This window comes from Dermacentor silvarum, chromosome 11 (genome assembly GCF_013339745.2).
Source record: "Dermacentor silvarum isolate Dsil-2018 chromosome 11, BIME_Dsil_1.4, whole genome shotgun sequence".
Taxonomy (NCBI): Eukaryota; Metazoa; Arthropoda; class Arachnida; order Ixodida; family Ixodidae; genus Dermacentor; species Dermacentor silvarum.
Window position 1 is genome coordinate 43,932,570 of NC_051164.1, and position 24,990 is coordinate 43,957,559.

The following is a 24,990-nucleotide window of genomic DNA, read 5'->3' on the forward strand; positions in this document are numbered from 1 at the left end:
TTATGACATTTTTGCACTGCCCGTGCTTATAAAGAAACTTCAAATATATAATTAGGCAGAAGACAGTTCAGAGTTACTGAAGAGAGAACTTCTGGAGCGGTGCGACCACTTCGTGACAAGTATCCGCTCTGTGAGGACAAAAGAGGCTCATGCTTAAGATAAAAACGCCAAGACCACTTCGAAAATAAATAAAGCAAGAAATTGGAGCACTGCATGTGTAAGTACGTATCTTTTTTTTTCACTTTTGCTGCTGTAAATCTTTGGTACCCAGGATTACTTTATCTGCAAGAAATCCTAGATTTAAAAATTGTGCGAATTCACGTAGCTTTGAGCGAGAGAGAATTAACATTTATAATTCCTAAAGGAACTAAGGTCCAAGTCTGGGCCTCCTGGTAGATTCGGGACTCCCGCCCAGCAAGTTGTAGTTGAATTGCAATTCTTTGAGCTATGTCGAAAATCTACTTGCCAAGTATTATCTTCACCAATAATACGAGACCAGTGGCTTATACTGGAAGTGGTGGTACCCAGTCAACCTTTGCTCACATTACTGCCCGCGACATAATTTATCCAGTAGGTTCAAGTGTTCCCTTTCTAGGAACCTAAACAAATTGTGTGCCTCATTTGATGGTGTACACACTTTCTGTTTGGATAACGCCCCACCAGAAGTACTTTAGGCCTGCAAAATTAAGTCACAATAGCAGACGCCAAAGAGGGTGAAGGCGAAATCCCGCGTGCTCAAGAGACAGTGATTAAATTACTTGACATTCTCATTCAAATGCGTTGTTACGCCGTATTCGTGCGAGCTCAATAGAAGGTAAAATGGAGAAAAGCCAATGGCCTCATGAAGGGACGAATTACAGGCGTAAGTCACGAAGGGTAACGTGCTGTCTGTCCCAGTCACTGTGGTCGTCAGAACAGTACATTGACCGCATTTCTGTCAATGTGCGTTTGAGCCGCTCCGTGAGTCCATTTGTCTGCGGGTGGTAGGCAGAAGGCTTGTGGTCGGCAGTACAGGAGCGAAGTAGGTCTTCAACAACTCGTGACAAGAATGTACCGCCGCGAACAGTGAGGAGCTGTCGGGGTGCGCCGTGGTGGAGGATGACGTCATGTAAAAGAAAATCCACCACCTCAATTGCACAGCTTGTGGGCAAGGCTCGCGTGATCGCGTACCGGGTCGCGTGTTCAGTCGCGACAACGACCCACTTATTGCCAGATTTCGACGTCCGAAAATGGCCGAGAAAATCTAGACTGACGCGTAAGAATGGTTCTGAATGCATATTGATGGGGTAAAGGCGTTCAGCGGGCAGCACAGCAGGTTTTTTTCGGCGCTGACACATCGTACTGGCTGCAGCGTAATGGCGCACAGGGCGTTACATGCCTGGCCAGTATAAGCGGCACCGTACGCGGTCGTAAGTACGAGAAACGCCGAGGTGGCCAGCAGTACGTGCGTCATGCAACTGCAATTAACTCATGCCCGAAGATGGCGCGGTAAAACGAGTAATAGTTCTGGCCCTTCAGTGTGTAAGATGCGCCGGTAGAGAGCATCGTCGAGGAGTACGTACATGTGAAACGTGGGCGGAGAACACGTAAGCAGTCACCACGCCATTGTTGAGGGTGAATGTCACGCAGACCAGAAGTGGGCAGGACGCAAGCGTTGGTGTCATGTGTATCATATTCGGGGCGGTCGACGGAATGACGCGAGAGGCAGTCGTCGTCCTTGTTCCAGCGGCCTTACTTGTATAAAACAGTAAATGAGTTTTCTTGGAGCCGTAGCGTCCATTTGCCCGATCGTCCAGTGGGATTTTAAGCGACGAGAGCAAGCACAAGGCGTGAGGATCGGTAACCACAGAAAATGTGCGGCCGTACAAGTAGAGGCGAAATTAGACTACTGCTCAAACTGACGCCAGGCACAACCGTTCCGTAACTGGAAACATCCTCTCGGCGGGTGACAGGAGGCGGCCGGCGTACGCAATTATGCGCTCTGCGTTACGCAGTCATTGAACGAGTGCAGCCCAATTCCATGGCCACTGGCATCGTGTGAAGTTCAGTGGCAGCAAATGGATCAAAATTAGCCAGCAATGGGCGAGCCATTAGCAAGCGTACGAGGGCGTCGAAAACTTTGGTTTGAGCAAGGCCCCATGTGAAAGCAACGTCCTTCTTGCGTAAATAGGTGAATGCGCGAGCTGTATCGGCGAAAGTTTTCAAGAAACGACGGAAATACGAGCATAGTCCAACAATGTTTCTTATGTCTGCGGTGGAAGACGGTAGTTCTGGAAGGCGCTATTGTTGTAGGGGCCGGGTTGAGCACCAGCGGTACTGACGAGATGGCCAAGAACGGCAATTTTACTACCTCGAAAGTGGCACTTGGTTTAGTTTAAATGCAGGCCGGCGCGTCGGAAAGCGGCAAGATTGGCCGACAGACGCTTTAGATGATTCGTGAAAATTGGTGAAAAGGTATGACATCGAGTAGATAACAGACATGTAGACAACTTATAGCCGCGAAGTTGGAGTCCATCATTCTTTTGAGGGTGCCAATTCATTATAAATGCCGAACGACAGACCTTTGAATTGGTAGAGGCCGTCAGGTGTCACGAAGGCGATTTTCTCACTGTCCATGTCATCTACCGAGCTTTGCCAATAGCCTGAGCGAAGGTCTATGGCTGAAAAGAACTTGGCTTTGTCATGCAGTCTAAAGCACCATCAATACGTGGCAAGGGGCAGACATCCTTGTGTGGGATTTTTTTTTAGCTTTCGGTAATCAGGTAATTGATACAAAAGCGCCAACTACCCTACTTCTTATTTACAAGGAAAACAGGGGACTTTTACATGCCGAGGGAGTGCAAGATGGCTCGATAATTCTTTTGCTCAACATCTTATCGACTTCTCGTTGTATCACTTGTTCAGCATGTGAGGCATGGTACGGCCGGTGACGTATCGGGTTGGCGTCTCCGGTGTAAATACGATGGCTGACCACCGATATCTGGGCTAAAAGAGGCCGTCAAGATATAAAATGTTGCTCTAAGTTTCGAAGAGACGGCGGTCGCCAGCAGCTTGTGCAGGAAGAAGGTCAGGTACAATCATCTAGCCAAGATCATGTGATGAGAGTCGGTGAATCGGAGGTGACTGTTGAGGGCGACGGAATTTCGGCGCCAAGAGCCGATATCTCGCAAACGTTAACAGGAAGGATGTCGCCCAAAGACACGCCTCCGGAAAGAATTTGTGTCCAGCAGTTAAAATTAAGGAGAAGGAGCAAAGTCTGATCGCCTGTAACAGTGGGCACGGTATGGGGATCGTCCATATTCTTCTTAAGCCATATGTAAGCGGTGGTACATAGCACATAGACGCCTTTAAGAACAGGTGGAAACGACATTAGGTTTACGTACGTAGTGGCTTGAGGCGACAGGTGGCTGTCTTCGGAAGAGCTTACCCGTGTTTGTGCGACTGGTGGACCTTAGCAGCCGTGGGGTAATTCAAGCTGAATGGCACTTAACACCCAGTCAAAGAGGGCTGAATGGGACTATAAATATTCTAAGCGCTGTATAACGTCGTAAGGGCATTGTTAAAAAAAGCGGATTCCATACATTTTGGGAATCAATGTTAGCGAAGGTGTGTACTCGTATGCTGTTTGCTTTGATTGACGATAATTAGCGGTGATGTTGGCGGCGAATGTGTAATTTTTGCAGCGTTTCTTCCAATACCAGAGTGGTGAGTTGATGTTAAACCCTACCTGGTGTGCACCACTGCTGTTTGTCTGCGTAGTCCACAGAGCACCCATGGAGACGTGTTTGCTTGGGGCGTTGCTGTGCGTCATTGTTCATAATCTCTGAGAGGGCTCAGCAATACCATCATCTCACATGGCACATCGCGTCATGGCAAAAGTGCTAAACTCTTACTGAAAATGGGGTTGTAAGTAAATAGATACATTCCCGGTCTGCACCAGGGTTTTCTGCCGTAGCGAAGACGCTCATATTCCGCGCGATGCTTCTTTCGGGCCTGGCTGTCCTCGACGCTTAGTCCACGCTTTGGATCCATTTTGCTGGCGCGTGTTTACGTGCTTCTTCTGCATACGTGGCCAGCCCGCTGTTGGTGGTTGTGGTGAAAAATATTTATTAACTGTTAAATGGTTGCAGAGAGGTGATTGGGTTACGGCTCTATTGGTCTCCTCCCCTCACAGTACTAGGTGGAGCCTATATTCCGGGGCCCCATTCGCAAGCAACGCCGCCCGCGTCCTTTGAACCAATGCATTGTGGGTCTTGAGGTCTTCACAGGCGAGCAGGGCCACCTCCCAGTCCTCTCGGGGGAGGGGTGGGGGATGGATGGGATGGGCTAGCTCCGCCGGGCACAGTACCGTGTTGGTGAAAATTTTGATGAGGAGGCGCTCGTCAGCGTGATCCAGTCCCCTACAAGGGGCCGGGTAGCAGCGGTGCTCCTCCTATAGTTATCGCTGATGTCTTTGAATGAAAGGATCAGATTGTCTGATTGGGAGTAGGCTTCCAAGGACAGGGAGACAGCCCGGGGAGGAAGTGCGTGGGTGGCCTGGTCGGCCTCTTCGTTTCCCTGGAGGCCCTGGGGACTGGCGGCTCAAATCAGGTTACGCAGAGTTGGATATACGTATCGGCAGCTAGATTGCAGTATGCGCCAAGCAAGAGGGTTGTTGATGACGCCAGCTCCAAGCGATCTCTTAAGGCTGTGGGCAAATGTAATGTTCACAGCATCACAGCCCAGCACGCGACCTCCACAGCCCAGAATCTGCATTTTTGTCGCATAGAAAAGCAAGCACAGCACGCGCCATACGGCGTGCTTTCACATAACTGTGAAACGCTGCCGCGGCGGCGCCAGCCAGGATGCTTAGGGTGACTCGATGTCTTCCTTGTCCACCGCTCCTATAGGGTGGACACATTCTTTGACGGGGCTCTCGCCGCCAAAACCGCCATTGGATCCCCAGCTCACGTGTCGAGCCGTGAATGCTTGCCGTGTTTCGATGGCTTCCCGCGGAGCAGGCATGAGAATGGCAACAGTTGTCTCCAACCTGTACGGAGAGGCTGGTGAGCATGCCATCGAGGCACCCTAGGAAGGGGCTTTAGGTATCCGCGGAGGCGAGCGAAATCTGGTAGTGCTGCAAGAAACCCAGCAGCGCGCGAGCAAGACCAGGAGGCGAGCGCCATATGGTCGTGTTGAGGGAAACTCAGCAACACACGCGGCAAGACCACCACAGCGGCAGCGCCCGGGAAGTCGGGAGAAGAGGCAAAGAAAGCATCGCTTTAAAACGGCAAACAAAAAGGGCAGCAGGCGCCCAGGCTTCAAGTTCTCAGTGCACTATCCCCGTCAGGTTGTCTGATCATGATGGTCACTGCATTCCTAGCCTGTCGTCACAAGAGGATGTTGCATCTGTGTTCGGCAGACTTGTGAACGGCGTTGCAATGCGGCGGCTCTTGGCCTGCTGAAAGCGTTGACACTCTTTTATGGTATCCTGTACTGTTTCACAATTTTTGCATATGAGCAGGTTGAAAGCATCGCTATCCACCCCTTTCAGTGCATGCCCAACCTTGTCTGAATCAGATATCGCTATCGGCTTAACGGCACAGAGCCAGCACGTCCTGGATGTAAGAAACGTATGATTCTGTGGACATTTGGACGCGGGTCTCTAATTCTTTCTTAGCGGCGCTATCCGCCCGGTGGGAGGGCCGAACAAATTCCTGAGATTCTGCGTACACCTTTCCCAGTCTTTAAGCTCTTCCTCGTGGTCATCATACCACACCTTCACCGAGCCTCGCAGGTAGCCAACATAATCGCCGCATCCCATTTGTTGTGGGCACTTACACGCTCATAGTTGGCGATCCATTCTTCTACGTTGAGGTGGTTGGCGCCACAGAACGTTCCCGGATCCCGCGGCTGAGCCAGGACAACCGTATTGGGTTGTAGGCGTTAATGTCGGCCGCGCCATTTGTGGTCCTGTTTCGTCCGTCATGTTGCCCAGTACGAGGTGACGACCGCTGCGGAGCTCCGTTGATCTCTGGTGGAGGTGCGGGGTACCCACCAGAAATATTTACGTTACGGAAGTCACATATAAAATTGTATTTCCAATATTTACAAGAGAGGCAATGACACACCAACAAGATGGCCGTCGAGACCCATTCCACCACTTCGAACCGTCTTCTTCTGACTGGCGCCACACTTGGTTGCGCCGTAACAATATATTGTGATTGCGCGGCATTGCTTAAATTTAACGCTTTACTTTCAGCACATTTATAAACATACACATAGTAGACAGCTCTCGCAATTTGTCAACGAGACTTCGAACTTCCAGGCAATTTTTTCCGAATGTATGGACATGGTCATAAACGTTCGGAATTTATTAAATGCATCAACCCCAGTGCGCAAGAAATTGTAAGGCTATTAAACGCTAGGTATATAGTCAAAGTGACATTTGAATTGAAGCCATTGCTGTGCATGCAGTGTAGGCTTAACTCACACTGCTTTGGATTGAGGACATGAGTGGACGAAGGATGCCCGAGGTAAAAGTATAATATGCGTTGCACAATTCTCGGTGTTTTTAGGTCGCCATTACCGCTCTACAGCCTAGTTTGTCAGTAAAACACATTAGGCGAAGATAGGAGCCACTGTCATGGGCCATAGTACGCGTTCGTTAATAATATACGCTCATGCCTCGTCTCTGGTCAAAGTAGCAGCGCTAATAACTGTACTAACAATCCTTCAGAGCTGTTCCTGACGTTACTTAGGCCCAGAAAAAAAGGCGATTTTTTTCCCCACCGTATTCCCCTCCACCCCCCTTCTTTTCCCCCGTAGAATCTACATGATTTCGTGTTACCCAGGTTGGCAGGTACCATGTCTGTCGATATTTTCTTCATTATCGTCGACTATGGTTGACAGGCCTCTTACTAGTAGATAACTTGATTGCGTGAGGCGTTAGCGATAATGGCCTCTTCAGTATAGGCCTCACATAACGTTTGACAGCAACCGCCTTCTTGTTTGAGTAATAGATCACCCTTTTCAGTCTTTTACAGCCTTCATACCACCGAGTATTTGACAATTTAAGCAATGAATTTCAAGGCAGTTCTAATAACTGCGTGGATTTGGTTCCCTGCTTTAGCAACTGCATATGAAACAGCAAGCGGTAAGTTTTCGGTGCCGTGCATTATAATGCCTTTTGAATAAAGCCTTCTGTCAATTTCAAGCGAGACAGGGAAGCAGTATGTTCAGCGATAACCGTAATTATTTTTCACGATTAGGGACTATCTATTGTCGTAAGAGGAATATCAGTCACATAAATTCATTATCAGTGAAATGCAACGTTTCTCTAGCTGCAAGTATGCATCATCATTCCCGTGGTCTTCTAAACGCAATCATACCGAAAATAAACGTGCGCTGTGATGATGGTAATGAGCTAAATACATTTTGTGCACACGAGGGAATATGTACATGTAAGTAGAAAACGCGGTAATAAATCCCTTCCTTTCCTGATAAGTCATAAAACCCGTGCACCGTCTAATCTTAACTTTGCGATTGAAAAATTAGCTGCGCATGAGATTAGGAATATTTAAATTTATTGCGAAGCCTCTCTACATTTAAGAGCATCAGCAGCTTTTTACTTAATTTCGTTTGGAAGCAGGAGCGTAAAACATGGTTTCAGTGTTATTGCAGTAACTTCCACGCGCAAACAAGGAAATAGACCTGGTTTTTGAAGCGAAGCTTTATATGTTTACGCGAAATCGCCTGTGTACAGAAAACTGTCATCATCAGCATTGACTCGAGGGTCGTCTTCTTGCGCAGCTGTCTCGTTGGCGCCACTCCCGTTGCGCTCGTGGTCGTGCTCGGCACGCGCTCGCACCACTGCAGCCGCGTTCGTCGTCGTCGTCTTCTTCAACAGCTGGCTGCGTTACCGCTCATGATTCCAGCGTAGAATTTCCCTTCTTTCTGTCGTCGTAATGGGGAGGCCGCGTTTATGGAGGTATGAGCGCTTGCTTAATGGGGTATGAGCCATTGATTTTCTTATGTAGCGGACTTAATTAATTTTGAAGCAATTTAGTTTCGAAGAATCGCATGTGGCAACCAAACCACGCCGCCAGAGAGACTCAAGACATAGAACGCAAGCGACAATGTCAGAATGCGGGCAAACCGTCAGTGACGTCATTCTCTCCGTTGCCGCTGAACGTGTGTGTGACCTCATAATTGAGAAATACTTTAATGAACCCTCGGGATAAACACAGTGTTTAACACCGGGGCTGCACGTTTCAGCTTCGCTGTTTAACCATCTTCACGGAGTGTAAGGGTCGACAAATTTTTCATACTGGTTATTTCATACTGGTCGCGAAGTTTTGAGGCGCTATACGAACTTCTACAAAATGAAGAAAAAAAAACATTGGAGCAGGTGATAATTTTCATGCGTAGCAGTTCTTGCATTTGAGCATAGTACAATATAGGCTCTGAGATTGATAACAAAATCCGCGATGTCGTTTTCGTTGTGGGAACACGGCGTCCGCGAAAAGCACTGCAGGCAGCCAATTTTGTCTCGTGCAGCTGGACTATACATATGTCTTGTGTTTTCAGGAGCGTTTCTGGTCTGCGACTCGCCAGAGTGTACTCAAAGAGGTAACGTATCTTTGCATTTTGTATAATAATTAATTTTGTTCCAACTTAGCGTCTCACTGTTCTATGAAACACAGAGGGGATATATATATATATATATATATATATATATATATATATATATATTGATGCTACTGCTGTCTCATGCCACGCGAATGATTCTTTCTGGCTGAAACATGCACCAAAAAAGCTCGTTTTTCTTAAAAGTAGCGATTCTCTTACGTGACACTCAACTCTTCGCATTCATGACCGCTAAAGCGCTCTCGGGAATCGCATTGCATTCGACGGATCAATTTGAAAGGATTCTGGCACGAGCGCTTTATCCATTCAAAACACCGAACTCCTATTCAGAGTTCGCATGCGCTTTCACGTTGGTGTTGCGAGTCCAGTGGAGATGCCCATATCATTCCAATTGTATGTACGCCACACTAGAATAAGTGTTGAGTTTCGCCTATTAATTATTTAATCTTGCACCATAACTTAGTTCCAAAGAAGAAACCAGCGGTACATGCACTTTTTCGCGTGATTTACTGGCTAGCAGGCACCGCGAATTGCGCTGACGTTAAATACAGCAATAAATATTTTGTTTTTCAAATCAGTGAACTCAATTTTCGTTTTGTTTCATTTGTTTCACAATCTCTAAGGCATAATAAAAAATAACTTCTTTAAATAGTTTATCAATTCTGAATAGACTCGTGAAAATTATTAGTGGACCCACTGACCAGGTATAGCACTATCAAACATAAGAATTTTCGATCACTGCCAGAGCAGGCTGGTTGGCCTTTCGCCGCGTCACCAAGTTCATCAGAGGTTAAGCATACAGGAGTGCCTCTAAGGGTCTCCTCTCACCGCGCACTAGGTGCTTTCATGAAGAATCCATTACAGTTATAACGCTTGCCTACCCACAGGAGAGCGAAGAGGGGGCGCTACATTTGAAAATCATGATACTCCAACCTTGGTAATCTGGATTACCGGTGATGACCTCACGAAGGGGTGTGAAGATGGCCACCCGAGTGTTCAATTCTCCTGTCGTGAATCCTTGCCAAATTGTGCTTGTTTCTCTCGCCTCCACTAATGCATAAAAATTGTGGGACATGAATGATGTATGCAAGGTGCCGTATTCATGTTTAGTGTATTAGAATATTAGCAAGAAACAAGTCAACCAATCTGCATCCTATGTTCATAGAAACGTTTAGGAACATGTGGTGGTGAAAAGGCTTCCTTTTTGCAAGTTCTTCAGGGGAGTTGACAAACATGACTGTGGTACAACACCATCTACATCGCAGGACTAGTGGTGTACGAATGTCAAAACTTTTGAATGCCAATGGAATATTCCCTGCTTCTTGATTCGCATTCGAAACCAGAATTCACTATTCGAGGTTGTCGAACATATCAATTTGAATATATAAGGCTGTCGAATATATAAGGTACAGCACTTATTGGAGTCTCGAAGGCATCAGAACGATGGAAGTGGGAACTGTTAACGGTAATTTCGCTTCAAGGAAGCTAGGAATATTGCTGAATAGCAACTTGTCTGTGGTGACCGCACGTGCCAGGTGGCGTATGCTCAATAATTTTCAGGCAATGATAAGATTGCCTCACGCTTAGGCAGCTCATGTACGAATTTGTTATGGGTGATGTTTCACCAGTCTCCCAATAAAACATTCCGAACAATAGGCTATGCTTTGGTATCAAGCGTGTCTCTTCAAAAAATAAACGTGTATCTGGGGATGTGCTATTCACTAGATTTATTACTGTTGTTGGTATTTCTAAGTAGTTGCTTCTAATTTTCCTCGCCTCTTAGTTGTCCTGACATCTATTTGCATGTATCAATACATAGAAGTCACATCGTTTAGCCAACTGGACCGAACAAAATATCTTCCATGTTGTTTTGAAAACGTGAAAATGATCCATATTCGATTCTATGTATTCGTTGGTTCTTTTTCTCAAGTGTTCGTGTCCCGTGCAATTCAAAAATTTCACAATTGAAACTCACAGGGCATATGTTAGTGACAGAATATATCGTCACATATTCCATCTGAACTTGATCTTCCTCATTTTTAGGAACACAAGCCATCTAAATTGTGCTTTGAAAACTGTCACCATGGTTAGACATGTAAATGTTCACGAACATATCATCTGAGAGAGCGGACATGAATGTTTGCGTGTTTATTTGGTAACCTGGATAACTGATTTACCAGATCGGTATGAATAATAATGTCAGGATCTTTATGAAGTACCTACATAAGTCTAGTGTAGGATGAACGTCATTACGAGGAAACTACAATTCCTGCTGTTTGTTTTAACCCACCAAATCCTACAGGTGCCCATTCCTGCCAGGTTTTTCTGCTGTGTTCGCTTTACTTTCATTTCGTGCCTATTTGGTTGCTATATAAAGACTGGCTTTCTGTTGAAAGACATATTTCCCATTAAAACGACACAACGAGGGATAGGCCAAGATTTCCACGTGTTCATTGTGACGATGATGATTTGCATACATTGGCGCATGCCCAACACGTAGCGGTACTGAGACATATACCCACATAGGAGATTGGCCAAAAATATGCCCAAATATATTGCGACAACGTGAGCTATCTTTTTGAGATGACCATCGCGTGTTGATGCTTATAATTTCCATGCTACGTCATATATCCACAATAAACCATCTGCTAATAAGCTTGTTCAATCCGCCAAGAAGCGGTCGGTGAATTCCAAATAAACCAGAAGATATGACGAAACTTATAGCAATATAAAGGTTGTCATATTGCCTAGCGCGGCTGAGCGAGAGCGCATGCGCGTGCCAGTTTCATATGTGCAAAGACGATGGACTGAAATCGACAAGTTTAAAACATTTTATTAAGCGCTTCGTGAAAGCTTCGCCTTACATAGATTTTAACAGGTGTGTTGTATCTGAGTAATGTGTTGGTTTTTAGGTGTCCAATTATTGTGTTCGATAAGACCTCAACACTTATATTTCCTAAAGACGTTGGGTCATGCGAATGTGCGCTTTGTCCATCAAGTTTAACGCTCTTTTTACGTTTGATTAACATATGTGTAGACCCTGTGATCGTTAACCCAGGGCATATATATATTCGAAACCCCACGGCCTTAACGGAGATGTTCACCTCCCTGGACAGATAAATTAGAAAAAAGTAATGAAACGGAACCGACGTTTTATTTCTCTGCAGGCGGTGTGGTCATTTTGAGCGTAGGTGTGTAATAACTGTAGAAAGCAGCAAACAGCTACGAAATGTACTATTTTAATTATTCATTTAAAAACTGCACGAGCACCTTCTATACCTACGTGACTTGCAAAATATTTTCTAAGCACATATGGACATTTTGATGATGCCCTATATCGATGCACAGATGTGTTTATTATGTTACCAAAACCGCTAAGTTTGTGTCACTGTAGACATACAACGCCTTGAAAATGCGTGATTTGCCCGCCCCTCATAATTGTAGATGTGAGGCAAGAACGTATTTTGTGGACGTCTTGAATGGCTGTAGTTGTAGTTTATTGGGCTGATCACAGACGTCTACAAGACGTTTTGTTTTCATTCGGTCAGCGAGGTTTGTCATTGCGTCTAGAATGTTATGTAAGAACTTTGAGAATGCGTTTGGTAGATATGTGAATGAATGTTCTTGCCTTGCAGCCAAACTATTAAATGAATCGCTTAACACCAGCATTGATCCTTGCACGGACTTCTATTCATACGTTTGCGACCGCTGGGAAAGCAATCATCCTCTTACAGGCGGTCGGAAAAGCTATGATGTTTATGACGAGATTCGTAAAGATATTCCGGAAATGCTGAGTGGTAAGTCTTTCTTTCTATTTCATGTAAATCGTAGTTGAAGACTTCAATCAAGCTTCAAACGCACCATAGATTAACTGAGAGATGTATTGGTTCACTTGGTATGGGTTCTACAAATAAAGCAATTCCTTGTGTGTTTGTGTCAAACAGTGAGACATGTGAACAACATTAAATCAAGGTTCAAGGTTGATCAAAGAAAACGATAGCGCCTTCAGAGTTTGCAAACACAAAATATAGATGTGAATTCTTGCAATACATCTGCATTTTCATTTTAGTGTAGTTCAATAAATGTGTGTATCGAGATTACAAATTTAGAAATATAAATAGTACAATTTCTACCTTAAAATCGCAATTACAATTAGGCATTTAGTGGCAAACATGATAATGTTCAGCTGGTGGAAGTAGCTTCTTAGCTTTGCTTTCTGTTGTTTTTCAGTGTAATTCACAGCGCGGTGAACTTAACAGTAGTGTAATGCTTCGCTTATTTCTCCCTGGTCTGTCTTCGCTAGGGCGAATGTATGCTTTATTTATATGAGCAAGCTTTATTTAAAGCAAACATGCATAGATTATGATGCCCTCTTGAGTTTAATTTTTAAACTTCTCATTTAAAAAACCGTATGCTTACAAATATTCACAAGTAAGGCGAGAAGCACACGCGTAACAGCAGCCGAGTAGGCAAGGAGCCGCCTCTACCTCTTCTTCATCGGTACCGGTGTATTGGTGCAGTCTTCTTCCGTGTCGTGACATTAACCCCCGGGCGAAAACACTCGCACCATGCGGCTATGTCAGTCCAGCATCAGCGGACAGGTTATACGGCTTTAGCCGAGCAACGTGAACTGCATCAGTCTGCACAGGCGCAGATGGCCCCATTGATTTTTCCGGTGTAATCTCGTACGTCACGGTGGTAACTTGGTGCAGAACATGAGGACCAGTGTAGCATGGTAGAAGCTTCGCTGAAAGACCAATTCTTGGAGTTGGCGGCCACAGGAGCATTAATGATCAAGGAGAGTAATCGTCATCCTTATGGCGAGAATCGTAACGAAAATTTTGTGACGCCTGCGACATCCTAATGCGGTCACGCGCGATTTGACGCGCAGCGTTTACCCTGGCTATGGCATCTTGGGCGTATTCCGATGGTTGTTGTGGAGCGGCTGGTAGAAAAGTATCCATGGATAGTGTCGGTTCACGGCGAAACATAAGGTAAAACAGTGAACAACCTGCAGTATCGTGGCATGAAAAATGATAGACGAATATAGCAAATGGTAATGCAGTTGAACCCGGATATATCGAACCAACCTGTAACGAATTATTGTATGCAACGAAGAGCGGTAAAATCCCCTAAAAATGTTTCTATGAATAGTTTTTATTTATATATCGGAATACCTATACATCGAACATTTTCTGTGAACCCCTTCAGATTCAATATATCCGGATTCGACTGTATAGCATCCCGGTTGCGGCGGTAGGCGGAGACGTACATGGTGAGCATGTCGGTTATGATGCGATTTAGTCGTTTGGTGAGGCCGTTTGTCAGAAGGTGATAGGGGGCAGTAACCGTGTGTTGCGTGTAACATAAGCGGAGAGGGTCGTTGATGACACAGGACAAGAAGAACCGTATTCGGTGAGCAGCTGATGAGGAGCTCCGTGATGTAGGATCACATCGTTGAGAAGGAAGTCGGCAATATCCGTAACACAGCTGGTTGGAAGTGCGCGTGTGATAGCGTAACGCGTGGCATAGTCTGTCGCGATAGTGACCTATTTGTTCCCTGACGCTCATGTAGGGATGGGCCCAAGCAGATCGAGGCCGACGCGTATGGACGGCTCTACTGGGACATCAATAGGCTGAAGAAGGCCGGTGGGAAGCATCGGTGCCCTCCTGCGCTGTTGGCACAGTTCGCAGCAGCCAACATATGTACGGAGCGATAAAGGCCGCACGCGACCATAAGTGCGCTTTACACCAAGATGGTCTGCTGTGGGTTTGAAGCAGCTGCTGCAATACAGTAGAAGGCATCTCGGGGACACCATAATTAAGTGCTTGGGACCTTTACTGCATACACTGTGGCGGTATAAAGATCCACCATTTAAGGCAAACATCCCGAAGGACTCGTCACATAGGCCCCGCAGCTATGATGGTTGATTATGGAACGCAAAGCCGAATCACGCCGCTGTTCATCGCCCAAATGAAGAAACTGTGAGATTAAGGAAAACAGGCATCGGTGTCTGGGTTGTTGCTGTTGGGTGGATCAACGGGACATCGGGAATGGCAGTCCGCATTCTGATGTAATTGGCCAGACTTGTGTAGGACAGAAAACGAGTATTCTTCTTGTAAGCACAAAGCACAGCATCCAAGATGGCCTGTAGGATGTTTCAGCGAGGAAACCCAGCAGAGCGCATGGTGGTCAATCAATACTGCGAATGGACTGCTAAAAAGGTACGGCCTAAATTTGGAGGTGGCAGAAACAAGAGCAAGGAATTCACGCTCGGTAATCGAGTAATTGCGCTCTGTAGCAGATAGCAGGCGGCTGGCGTACACTATGACACAGTCACGACCATGCTGGCGCTGAGGAAGGATGGCTCCGATTCCGTATCCACTGGCATCCGTCCGAACTACCGTAGGAACAGATGGGCGGAAGCGCGCCAAAAAGGAGAATACGTGAGAAGACTGATAAGCGCTGACAATGCATGAGTTTCTCTACGGCCTCATAAGAAGGCGTATCTTTCCTGAGAAGTTTGGTGAGTGGACGGGCGATGTCAGCGAAATTTTAGACAAAGCGACGGAAGTAACATATGCCAATGAAAAAGCGAACGTCTTTGCTCAAGAAAGTACAGGGAAATGTTTCATGCAAGAAAGTACAGGGAAATGTTTCATGCTACGAATATTTATGGGTCAGGTCGTATTCCTACACCGTTAATAAGGTGACCGAGCACTGTGATTGCGCGGTGAACAAAGTTGCACTTGGATGAGTTGAGCTGAAGATCGGCTCTGCGGAATACTTGGAGAATAGCCGACACGCGATGAATACTGCTGGCAAATGTCGTTGAAAAATAATAACGTCATCTAGGTAACATAAGCAGGTCAACCATTTGAAGCCTCGAAGGTGCGTATCCATCATGCACTCAAATGTCGCTGGCACATAGTACAAACTGGAGAGCATGACTTTAAATTGGTATAGCCCTTAAGGTGCTACAAAACGGTATTCTAGCGGTCCATAGGATCCATGGCCACCTGTTAATAGCGACACCGCAGGTAGTTGGACGAAAAATAACTCGCTCCATGGAGACAGTCAATGGTATCACTATGCTTGGTAACGGATATACGTCCTTCTTAGTAATCTTGTTCAGGTGTCTGTAATCTACCGAGAAACGCCTGGTGCCGTCATTTTCTTGACGTGCAGGACTGGAGATTTCTAAGGGCTATACGAAGGTTCTGTCTTTTTCTGCTATCTTGTTGACTTCTTTTTGTTTAATCGCCCGTTCAGCATGAATAGGGTTTGCATGGCCTGTGTCGATTCGATGCGTGACAACCGTTGCCAGTCCATGTGAGCGGTTGTCGAAATCAAAAACATCCAAGCACGATGCTAACCCATGGCAAAGCTAATCACTGTGCGTAGGTGATAGTTCCGTGGCTATCATTTTGTTGAATTCACTTGTGGGCCAGCTTACGTATCCTATCGCGTAAGTATGTATGACTAGAAGAGGCTTCAGATGTTGTGTGGAGATCTCACGGTCGTTTAGAGATGACAACGCTGCAAGCGCACTTCCGGAAGGTAGAACATGGGCGGATAAACCAAAAGTTGAGCACAGGCAACTAAGCTTCATTGTTGACAATTTCGACAACCTTGTGTGGTAAGGACACATTGTGTGCCAAGACAAAGTCAGTAATAGAAGATGTAACGTAATCCCCGTCTACTGAAGTTTAATTTACGTAGGAGTTCTCATACAGGTCTTGCAGCCTATGTTTAATTAGTAATGTAACTTAATTTTTTTTGCTGGCGGCTGTTACACGTCTGTTATCCCTGGAAGCACTTGGTTCAGCGGAAGCAAGCAATGTTAGACAATGCCACATTTATGAGCAGGTGATGTTTACTGAAAACACCAATGCACCTCTGCTTACAGATATTCTTGGAAACAGATCCCGAGTTGAGAGTAACCAAACCATAATTGACAAGGTGGCAACCATGTATAATGCGTGTTTAGGTAAGTTGCGTTATCATGTGATGGCCGAGCTCATGAATGTCTTAATATGTTCATTTGCATCATCCAATTGAGATAATAAACTGCCTCAAGGAGGCAGTTCAATACACAAGCCTGGCTGCATAGCATCTGATGGCACTGAGGTCAATGGTGTTTATTCGTGATAATTTTGCTAACAGATTCATAACTGAACAGCAATATTTCAACTAAATTTCCGAACTTTGAACAAGCGTACAAAATTACAACTGCAAATCTTATTGACTGATACACATGTAAAATACTCTCATAACAAACTGTATAACGTATATATCGAACTCGAAGCATTTGCGACCACCTTAACTGCTTGCGTTTAGCGTACGAAACGGTCTGGAATTCCTTTTGTTTTTTCTTAGTACAAGCCAGCGAGTACAACGGGTTGATGTCCTCGCGCACTCCTTTTTTTCGGCCATGTGGCTTGCTTGGGGAATTAGTGAGCTGGAAGTGATTTGTCAAGATAACAATAAGCAGCGGCAGGTCTTAATATATTTAGGAAGTTGATATTTGGCATGGCAGTGCGCCAATTTTGAGGAAAGTTCACTGAAGCAGGTCTGCACATTATCTAGCCATCGAGAACAGAATGTTTAAGAACACTAGAAGGCACCGGCACATTTAGCGCCTTTATTCATTGATTTCTATCAAAAAATAAATCTCTTGCTTCTCTGTTCCACCGGAGAAAACAAATGCGCTTGTAAATAACGCATCGCTAGAAACGTTTTGCTTGCGGGTGAGTTTTGGTGCATCAAATTGCCCGAAGTATTGAACTATTATTGTGCATAAACGGGATTGTCTCATCTGTGTTTTACGATATTAAAATAGTAAAATAGAAGTCTTAGCAGTCATAAATTTTGTGGCGAAAGTAGGACTTTACAGGTTTAAGTACTCTACAAGGGTTGTTTCGCAACACAACATACAAGTTTTGAAGCTCTACAGCCAATTGAACCGCAGTATGTTTTGTAAACTGAACCACTTGCTAAACATGTACAGAAACATTGCTGTTTGAAAAATTTCAATTAGTGTTCTGTGACCTGCAGTTCAAGTTTCTGCGTAAGATACTGGTCGCCAAAAGTCAGCATTTCCCGTGGGTCCCGCACTGTAAGTGTAGTGCACTCAACAAATCCGATCTGCGCCAGAGTGCGTGCATTGCAGTGTGATCCCGCAATCGTGTCTGTCTTTGAGTGAAGCTTTTTAGCACCAAGGATTTGGTAAACTTTAAAGCACTAAAGTTATAGGCTAATATCATCAACAAAATAGAACAATTTTTATTGCTCAAAACATCAACAGAATAAACAGCAACGGCTAATGAGAGCACTTAGCTAAATACACAAACTCCTTTAGAAAAAAGTTAAGCAAGTGTTACACGTTTGGAAAACGTTAAGGCGAAAGCTTCGCTGCACTCTTGGCACACTTTTTGTCCCTGTTAAGATATGCTTATAAAGAATTGTGGCGACCTTTTGCCAAGTGTGCAATCGGGTTTTCGCCTTCACGTTTTTACAAACGTGTAATATTTGCTTAATTTTTTTGTACCATCTCCGTCGAAGGTTCATTCATAGGAGCGCATGACAGAACTCACCGAAATTGCCGCACGTAATGCTAGTCGGCGAGTGCCGTCATTGCCTTCTCAGAGGGAGGGGCCCTACGTGGAACACAACGAACGCGCGAGCAGAGGCACGAGCGCGTCTCTGTGACGTGTGCAATCGGGCACGCACTTTGCACACCTTTAGTAAGCCAGGATGGTGGAGCAGCCGTGGTTTAAGGCAGATCCAGTGACTGTACGGTAGAACCATTGCAGCATTTTCTGATTGCGAATAATAATGTCTGCAGGATACCCTTTCTCAAACCATTATAGCCCCTAGGGTGATTTCAACAGCAGCCGTGGCTTTAAGGAAGAGCGCTCGTCTCGCACCACGGGGGCCTGGGCTCGATTCCCACCGAAATGCACAAAATTTACTTTTCAAAGCTAATAATTATGTTTGTTTGCAGGAACCTCCCTGAGAAATTTGACGTTAATCCGAGTATTTGCTGACATGTCTTTGCTCTTCGCAGCGTCAGCAATTTATTATAACGGCTGAATTTGGCAATGGTCATCGAAAGGTCACCGTCAACATATACACCTAAGGCTTTCGCCTAAAAATCGTTGACGAAACGTACATTGCTCCAGGGCGAAGGATATGGAAGTGTGGCAGAATTCGAGCGGAGGCACTTTGCCTTCGCTTCTAGTTTACTTCGCTACCCTATATCGCAGTGAGAGGGATACGTGACGTTTGCAAGACAAATTTAACTGTCTTTTGCTTATCCTAACATATGCTCTAAGGGAACATCGAGCTGTATGGGCCCCGTCATGTTCTTTAAGGCATACATTAGTCTGTAGATAAGGCTATGGTGATCCTCACAACAGCTCAAATTTTTCCGTAGAATGTTTAGCAGGGTTCGCACCAATTCAAGCAATGGTTCCAAACAAAGCGCAAGCGTGTTCTGCGCAATTGAGCAAGAGTTTATTTAATGGGTTGAATAATTCAATAAAAGCATCGAAAGTGGCATCTGGTTCTGCTGGTGGTGATGACATATAACCGATGAAGCTCAGCGAATGATTGGTCGATTATGGCACTGCCGTTGTACACCACGTTTCGCTATCTTGCTGTAATTGTTATGTCGGCAAAACAGGCCATTGTCTCAATAACAGAATAATGAACCACAATGCTTATTTGATGGGACAGCCGCTTTCAAACTTGTTACATTGTAAAAGATGCGTCAGCGCACCAATGCTTTCTGAAACTACAGTACATTCGAAATTCAAAGATAAGGTGGCACGAGATATTGAAGAGGCATTTTGTATTAGCAAATCGGGTGCAAAATATGTCGCGAAGCCATCTGTTATTGTATATGCCGCAGAGTTAACGTTTCTTGGATGCACACCACAGAGTGACGTCGGGACCTATATGTTTCTTTCCAACTTTTGCATTTTGGGACCACGCGACTGTCAATGCTTGAATATCTTTCGGTTTTTTTTTTCAGTAATATCCTCAGTTGATAGTCTAAGCTGTGTCTGTTTTCTTTGCTTTCGTCTCTAATGTTTCGCGCTGGCCACGTCAAGATAATGTTTTGCTTGGTGAATTGGTACGTATGTGTGAATGAACAGGAAGCCAGTGAGATACAGCTAGACGCGTACACGAGGGAAGATTTGGACTGGACTTCAATTTCAATTCACTTAATTTGTCGCGATAGTTCTGGCTGAATAAGCGCTGCACTTTACGCCCTTCCCTTTTTTGTCATAAATAAAGCGCTAATCTTTCTTGTGTGCGCGTGTCACTGGTGTCCTTATCACACACACGGGTATTGCGCGATACAGGCAAAGAAATAGAGAATATCGAGAAAAATGCGCATCGACGAGCTCTCTGTGCTACATAATACCAAACGCAGTGACGTGCTAGCTACTTCCTATACGAATTTCATACGTGTACATACGAGCACCTTTCCTAATCGTTCCCAACTGAAGCAAACGTACGCAAATCATGCGATCGTGAGCAAACAACGCGAGCTTATGTTACAGCCGCGGAACGTTATACCAGGGGCGTCTACTTCACGAGATTGGGGTATCCATTACCTACTAATGTGGTGTCCTCAACGTCCTCCACGCTGTGCTACAGCGGCTACGCCGGCTCGGGCTTTTTTCCTCTAGCAAGTTGATGGTGACCAACTTCACTTTTGTAGAGCCCCCTCCACTCCATAAGTCTAAGTATATAACCTCATTGGTCGGGAGGGTATTGTGGCGACCCCCAGGAAGTCTAGAGGGCATTGTGTGGACGTGATGGAATGGTGCAAACAAGTTTTTTACGTGGCCGTCCCCATCTGCCGCTCTCCTGCCATGTATTTACATGGTCTCAACCATCCCCCAACGCGGTGTCTCATACAGAAGAAGCAGCAGCGCAAAAATTGAAGAGTCAAAAGAAGCTTCGCTTTAAAATGCATGAGGCGGTTTACTGTTTGTCATGAGAAAATGCTAGTGACATTGCAGCTGTCAGCTGAATTTTGTGCTGTCCGATTACCATCACTTCAAACAATTTGACTTCGCTGGGCGAAAAATTACGACATGCACAGTGATATAGCAAGGCGTGGAACTTCGCGGAGGGTGCGGGTGAAAAAAATAGGGCCTCTAAACAGTAGGAAATGAAACCAGCCCCAGCGATGCGATTAAGGATAGCTCGTTTTTGTATGGCCGTGACCTGTTCGCAAGATACAGAAAGCTGTTACCGTATCCTGGGGCGCCTTTGCTTGATGCCCCTGCCGCATCGGCTCGAATATGACACGCCAATCCCTTGCGTGCCTAGTTTTGATAGGAGGCTCGATTTTAAGCAGTGTGTATGAACGCGCTTTGTTAATTAAGCACCTCAAATACTATAAGTAAGCAGATCTGCAGTGATTATCTTCACATGACATGCATTCGTATTAAGGGCATTGTGATTTCAGAATTATAAATGTTGTGCAAACGCTACTCCTCCAAACTTCTATCACTGTTGCTCAGGCATGAGCTGTTCTTGGCTTTCATGCGCGTCAGGACCAGTAAAACCCTACAGGAAAATTCGCCACAGGAAATACTCACCAAGCACTTTACATATTGAGTTTCGCAAACAAGTATCTTCTAATGAACTCATCGATTCTGTTAAAAAAAATCTGCTTTAAGTGTTCATTTTGATGCGTGAATATTGTCAGCTAAGTAGTTACATTTGTCCTAGATTCACTACGCACGCACAATGTCAGCAGATGTCTGCTACTGCTTTAAGCTAGCATACTATGCAGGGTTAGAAACAATGTGATTATACAAAATGTTCTTTAAGATCAAAACGCACGGCAAGAAATTATTATCACGTGTTACGACTTAAAGTCGTGATGCGTTGGTATTGCAAAATTTGTAGAACTGCCGTGTTTCGTGTTCATTATATTGGAACACACTAAAGAGCGAGGTTTATAAAATTTTAATAACGTCGCTCTGTAGCATCTTGTATAGTTAGACAAGGCTTCCGTGGATGTTATAAAAAATACTTGTATCTACTATTGCTAAAATGCGCTACTTCAAAGTGATTTCGGCCCATCTCGCACTGAGAATAGTTCTTCGTGTAAGATATGTAACTTGCCTGACTGCAGTCCTTAAGTAATTGTGTTGGAGTAAATATTATTAGGAAAGCATAGCTTTTTGGTATATTATGGTAATTTAAATTTACGTGTTTCTGACTATTCACTGAATATTTCGTTTAAAGCACTTCCAGATACTCCGGATGCATTAATTAGAGTACTGAATGAATCTGGATATAATGCCTGGCCGATTATCAGCGGACAAAACATCTTCAACTCCAGTAATTCTACGGACTTACTTGATCATATGGACATTTCTGCAATTCTCTATGTGGAGATTGGTAATAAGAGATCATACGCCAGGAAACCAGTATATGACTACGTGTTATACGTGAGTTCTTCAGCCTTTATATTAAATTTATAAATGTCACAACATTATAGCATGAGTACATTTTAGCATAAAATTTGAAATGTGCTTTTTCATGGCTTGAAAAGCTCGATGTACGAGAAAGGAACCAGAAAAGCATGTTCATTATCGCTCGTTGATATATGCTGTGATGGTTGATACAACGTGCTTGTATTGATCACGCTGTGTCTCAGCGTGACCAACGACCTTGCCGACAATACCTAAATGGCTCGTTTTTGAATACAGATCGCATTATACACAAGAAAAAGAACACAATGGTGGCAAGTGCCAATTTGCACTAAGCCAAAGTAGGACTTGAAGCTATTTCTTCCAGTGCTTTCTTTGTTTTGTAGCTTGGTAAAATAGTGAGTCAGTTGTTTGGTATTATATATGTCCAAGTGCCCAGAGATGCTCTTCTATAATCTCATAATATATATATATATATATATATATATATATAATGCAACAAGAGTATTTGGCAGGTAGACTAGATGAAGCGGTTAAACAAGCTGGCTCGTTGAAAACCGACCTAGCGCGAACCACACGATCGTCAACGTCTTCTTCCACACACTCGCTGGCACAGAGCTGGTGCCGATGTGCTCCTGTACAATCACTCCCCGCGCAGAAAGGAGCCAACCTGGCGACTTAGGGGAATGACAGCACAGGAGGGTCGTAGAACGGTTTCAGCCGAGTGACGTGAACTGTTTCACGCCCTCGGCAGCGGTGGTCGGAAGATGGCTCGAGCGGCTCGATGATGTAGTTGACGGGAGATGTTTGCTCTACTACTCGGTAGGGACCGTGGTAATTCGAGAGAAGCTTGGTCGAAAGGCCGGGAGTAGTGGATGGGACCCAGAGCCAAACTAGCATTCCCGGGGAATAGTGGGCGCTAGATGCAGATTCGTCATGGCGAGATTTTTGGCGACATTGGTCTTGCGCGGTAAACGAGCGAGCCAGTTGACGACACTCTTCAGCATAAGCAGCCGCTTCGGAAACGGGCGTGGCTTCAGAGACATCGGGTTGGTAGGGGAGAATGGTGTCCATTGAACATGATGGTTCACGTCCATATAGAAGAAAGAAAGGGGAGAAGCCGGTGGTAGCTTGTGGCGCAGAGTTATAGGCGTACGTGACGAAGGGGAGCACCTGGTCCCAATTGGAGTGATCATCGGACACGTACATCGCAAGCATATCTCCAAGGGTACGGTTGAAACGCTCCGTCATGCCGTTTGTTTGAGGATGGTACGCAGAGGTGGTGCGGTGAACGATGCGGCATTCTTGGAGCAGTGCCTCAATAGCGTTTGAGAGAAAGACGCGGCCACGATCGCTTAATAATTCACGGGGCGCACCGTGTCGCAAAATGAGGCGGCGAAGAAGGAAGCGAGCGACGTCTATCGCGGTGGCAGCTGGCAGCGCAGATGTTTCAGCGTACCGTGTGAGATGGTCGACGGCGACAATGATCCACCGGTTGCCTGCAGGAGTGTTGGGGAGGGGACCGTAAAGATCAATGTCAACGCGGTCAAATGGGCGTGCAGGGCACGGTAAAGGTTGTAGGGGACCAGCTATACTATGACAGTATGTCTTGCGGCGTTGGCACGAAAGGCATGATCGCACGTACTGGCGAATGTATCGATACATGCCGCGCCAGTAATACCTCAGGCGTAAGCGGGAGTAGGTCTTGAATACGCCAGCGTTTGTAGGTAACCATTTCGGTTACATAAGCAGCAGTTGCTGGGAAGCGTGAGAATCAGTCAGGGATCTTTGAGTGCTATCGAGTTCCACTCTTAAAGGTGAGGCTTAAGCGTCCTCCAAGATGTTGTTATTATTGCAACATCATCGCATAATATTGCGAGAGGTACTGGGATCGATACCCCGCACCTCCACCAAATGCAACAAGAGTATTTGGCAGGTAGACTAGATGAAGCGGTTAAACAAGCTGGCTCGTTGAAAACCGACCTAGCGCGAACCACACGATCGTCAACGTCTTCTTCCACACACTCGCTGGCACAGAGCTGGTGCCGATGTGCTCCGGTACAATCTATATATATATATATATATATATATATATATATATAATATAAATATACAATTGTGAATACAGAGGTATACAGAACTATATAAATTGCACAGAAGCTGACACTAACAGAATACAAATGTAGACTACACTGTAGCCTTGTTCTTCTGGCGGTAGCCTGTTTATCGGAAGCTGCACTGGACGTTAAACAGAGTCGGCTGCTGTTGAAAATCCGTAGGCGGGCAAGACAGGGCTGGCACACCCTTAGAGCCCATATCGAAACAGCCGCCAGCCGTATGACGCTAGCCTGAACGCAATAATGACTAGTGCCAAGTTCTGAAACCGTCCATAACCCGGCTCCATTCCACGTGCCCCCATTGTGCAGGTGAGAACATGAAGGGTCCCGATGGTTAATGACTTTCTTTGGTCTGGTAAACAAAACCCAGACATCTGTCCGAGAACGAGGGTTGGACCCTCCCGCGTCTAACTGTGCGCGGCTTAGCCGTGTCCGGGGTAAAGGGGATCCTGGGGGTTGAGCTGATGCCGAGTGTTTGCACCTTTAAGACCCCTCGGCGGAGGCAACACACCCCTTCGGCCTCGGCTTCACGTAGACGGCACCTCCGGACTGACCCACCCGGGAAAAATCGGTAGTTGCCTTTTCGTGTCTCTCTCTCCAATCTTCGTCTTTCTCTCTCGACTTTTCATGTTTCCTGTCTTCTACTCTCTTCTATATTACTTCCGATCTTCTTGGCACGAGGGTTAACCCTGTGTGAGTAGCCAACCTAGGTTATTTCATATTTGGGTATAGTGGTGACGTACGGCTGGCGTCTGCAAGACTTGTTTACCTGACCCTT

General features: G+C 45.5%; 1 protein-coding gene and 1 long non-coding RNA gene across 3 annotated transcripts in view; both read left to right on the forward strand.

The window, feature by feature from the left end:
• LOC119433754 (neprilysin-1-like) overlaps nucleotides 1–24,990 on the forward strand; it is a 293,006-nt gene that overhangs the window by 165,050 nt on the left and 102,966 nt on the right. The window lies entirely within an intron of this gene.
• LOC119433753 (uncharacterized) lies at nucleotides 67–22,113 on the forward strand. Its single transcript, XR_005188442.2, has 6 exons — nucleotides 67–221; nucleotides 7,016–7,135; nucleotides 8,569–8,610; nucleotides 12,264–12,425; nucleotides 16,539–16,619; nucleotides 21,908–22,113. It is a non-coding gene; the product is annotated as an uncharacterized LOC119433753 (long non-coding RNA).